The sequence below is a fragment of the Schistocerca nitens genome, chromosome 4 (assembly GCF_023898315.1).
Source record: "Schistocerca nitens isolate TAMUIC-IGC-003100 chromosome 4, iqSchNite1.1, whole genome shotgun sequence".
NCBI classification, from domain to species: Eukaryota; Metazoa; Arthropoda; class Insecta; order Orthoptera; family Acrididae; genus Schistocerca; species Schistocerca nitens.
The window spans coordinates 104,214,641-104,218,683 of record NC_064617.1 but is presented as its reverse complement, the minus strand read 5'-3'; positions in this window follow the sequence as shown (position 1 = coordinate 104,218,683).

Sequence of the window (4,043 nt, the reverse complement as noted above, 5' to 3'; positions counted from 1 at the left end):
ATCTGATGGAACCCAGGAACGCAGTCGTGTGATAGGTTTAGATGTTTTTCCTTTTATTGTGCCGTGACTGATTTCGGGGCTACCACGGTGTCCCACTGCACGCTGTTGACTGGGGTACTGGCATACACAATACGTTCCAAAATGTGTGAATGGCGTGAAAACTTCTTAAGGGGAGGTTTACTATCTTTTGGTTCAAAAAATCGAAACTTGCATTTTTGGATCCATAAAAATATTTAGAATCCACCCCTGAAACGGTTTTTCCGAATACGGAACGGAAATGTGTGTTGTTCGCGGTTGAACAAGAAACTGCACCTGCCTCAAATCGGCCTTTTTCAAGCACCAATTATTTTTCTTTCGGAGGACGAGTTATTGTACCGGTGCTTGGGAGGAAACACACAAAATTCATATAAAGTTTGAACGCGTGTGTCTGGAAGTTAGCCCCCATGCATTTGCATTCTGGTGCGAAGACTGTGGAGATTGCGACTTTCCTGGCAGTGAGCAGCTTCAACGAAGGGTATTCAGCAATTATGAAGACCATGACAACGATGGACGTCACCCTGGGACTCTATTCGACGCAGTTCACCAAGCATTCGGACGACCACCGGATTCAAGCGGCCGAAAACCGCTTGTGTCCGGCCGTACGAGCGGCTCTGGAGCAGCGCAGGATGGCCCATATCGAGCAGAACGGCCTCTATGAGGAAGAGGGAGGACTAGTTTATGGGCCCGGAATAGGAGATTGAACGTAAGTTGCATAATATTGCATTTATATGTAGTTAAAACTTCAAATGCGTTTTTCTCGAAAAGACTTTTTTTTATCTCGCGGTATGGTAACTTCAAATCTACTGAACAGATTGGAATGATTCTTTGTTTCCGACGAAGCTAACTAAATTGTCTAGGAGTTGTACCACTTTTATTACTATCCATCAACTACAAAAACTTTTACTTGGCCGACGAAGTCGAAAAATCGATAAAGAGCCCCTATTTTTCTTCAAATGGCCGCCATTTTGTTTACTACGGTCCAAATAACTTAAGCGAGGTACAACTCCTAAAGAATCTTATATACTTCGCTAAAGTCAACTCAAATTTGATTTCAGACGAGCCTGCTGACCTGTGACATACCGCGCGTGGAGGTCTACATCGAAATTTTGTTTCGTTCCGAGGGCACTTCCGCCTTTGCTCTTCGACATTTCCAGTCGGAAAACTCCAGTTTGTAGAGGAAATACCAATAAACATTTTGACCAAATTCGACATTCATATCTGTAACACATCCCGAGAAAAAAATTCTCAAAGAACATGCTTTTTTCTGGCCAAAGATAGTAAACCTCCCCGTAAGTGACAGTAGCCCAGCCAACGGCCATGCCGCAATGGTAACATCGGTTCCTGTCAGACCAGCGAAGTTAAGCCCCGTCGGGCAGGGGTAGCACTTGGAAGAGTGACTGACCATCCGGTCTGCCGAACGCTGTTCGCAAGCGGGGTGCACTCGGCCCTTGTGAGGCAAACTGAGGACCTGCTTGACTGAGAAGTAGCGGCTCCGGTCTCGGAAACTGACATACGGCCGGGAGAGTGGTGTGCTGACCACATTCTATCGCTTGCGCCTTGTCCCGCAGCTACGCAGGGTCAGCCATGGTTAGTCGGATTTGGCATGTTAAGAGGTGGCCGGATACCTTTCCTGCCGCCCCCCCCCCCCCCCTCCAGGAAGGAGGGCCGAGTGCACCCCGCTTGCGAACAGCGTTCGGCAGACCGGATGGTCAGTCACTCTTCCCCAACTGTCTGTGTCTAGTGGAATCCATGAAATAGTGTGAATGTGTTCAGATGTCTGCGAGCTGTGTAACTGAGGCGGAACGTGTGGTTCGAATGGCTCTGAGCACTATGGGACTTAACATCTGAGGTCATCAGTCCCCTAGAACTTAGAACTACTTAAACCTAACTAACCTAAGGACATCACACACATCCATGCCCGAGGCAGGATTCGAACCTGCCACTGTAGCAGTCGCGCGGTTCCAGACTGAAGCGCCTAGAACCGCTGGGCCACACTGGCCGGCCACGGACACTTATACTGCCGAAAGATGACATCGTCGTCGGAGCGAGGACATCAAGCGTGAAGAAAAGGAGGTGGTTCGCAGTTGTCAGTGTCTTCGATTTCTACCACAGATCACATGCAAGCGCAGGAGAATGTCTCCCACACCATAATACTGCTCCCATCAATCTCCGTACGTGGCGCGCTGCACGTTTCGAGCTGCCGTTCACCTCGACGGCGGCTTTTGTGGAGACGACCATCGTCCTAGCGTAGCAGAAATGTGATTCACCCGAAGAGCAGACTCGTTTCCACTGATCGGCGATCGAACCCGATGGTCCCGTGCCCACTGCAATCGTAATTGACAATGTCGTTGGGTCGACATGTGAACTCGTAGGGGTTGTCTGCTGCAGAGCTCCATGTTCAATAATGTACGATGAACGATACTCTCCGAAACACTTGTGGGTGCGCCAGGATTGTGCTCTTTAGGCAGAGATGCCACAAATCGCCATCTATCCTACTCTACTGACCTCCGAACCCCACGTTCTGTGAAGATTCGTGGATGTCCAACCATTTATCGCCTAGTGGTGGTTTCACTGTAGGTGCTCAAGACAGTAGCACGCGAACATTCGACCAGTTTCGTTGTTTTCGAGATACTCGTTCACAGGCTCTGCATAACAATTTGCCCTTTTCCAGTGTCGCTTATCTCAGTGGATTTACCCATTTGCAGCCCATGTCTTCGCTAGGGTGATCCCCTGTCCGTGTCTGCTCCCTTTATGTACTTTTGTTACAGTGTCATGTGCCCTCAACGCCATCAGGCGGCATCCATCGTTCCGGTTTTAGCTTATCAGTATAGTGTAACGCCATTTCTCTCAGGATGTTTGACACTAAAGTCAGCAGCAATCACACTGTTACTTCGTCCACCGCTCATTAACACAATTTCAATGCGTTCCTCCTGTGTAAGTGCCACTGTTGATCGCCTGCAACAATGGACAGAATTGATCACCTCCTTGCAATTTCAATTTCAAATGTTAACAGATCATGACTCCTACAGAAATAAAGATATCTTAAAACAGATTTCACGTGTGTTTTCCTGAGAAACAGGCAGTTCAAAATGATGTGTTACATGACCCCCTTCCCATTTGAAACACGTATCCTAAATTCAAGATGGCGGATTTCAAGACGGCCACCGCTGTTGGCAAAGTAAGGTAACTTCCTAACCTAACTGTGTAAGGTGCCAGGACATGGGCACTTACACGTTAGCTTACCAACATTAGTATTAATAATAAAGGGACTGGCAAGGGCATCAGATCATGACTCTATTGAATAATGATAAATATTAGGCACTCTCGAGCAGTATTCCCTGCATGTCTGCATGATTGAGCCACTAACTTTAAGAGTTGGTGAAAAGCGTCGGAAGTTGAGAATTGTGGAATATAGAGTCAGCTGGCCGTAGCTCGCCGGGCCGCCTTGGGCGGCAGGTAGCGGTCACCGGAAACGCGGGACAATACGGCGCCTTTGGGGATAGCCCTGCGTCCGGAGCCAGCTGTGCTGGGCAACACGTGGCGAAGACAGGAATTTCGTTTGCCTAGGGGCGATATGACCTACTCGATCATTGGCTAGATCTGAGAAATGCCGTTGGAGGGATTTCGGCGGTGATAGAGCGTTCGACATTGCCCGAAACGGTGTATTCTTCCGCTGCGTTTTCGTACGCGTGTGAGACGGGAGAATTGTGGAGAGAGAGGACTTCGCCTGCAGCCGTTGAGCGGTACGGACTTGGAGACGGCGTCTTGGCCATCGTCTTCGAAGGGACATATACCGCCTGTATCGCAGCACTGCACCAACGCGTGTTCCGTGCAGAGTTCTGCGGTTAGAGCTCTTTGTGTGCTCAGAAGCGAGATTTTCACCAACGCTTAACCACTTCCAACAACTTACCTAATATTCTTGATCTGGTAGTTATCCTTGCGAGGTGCCGAGTATTTATCGACTTAGCTGCCGGTAATAGGGGCGCGTAATTTCAAATGGTTAA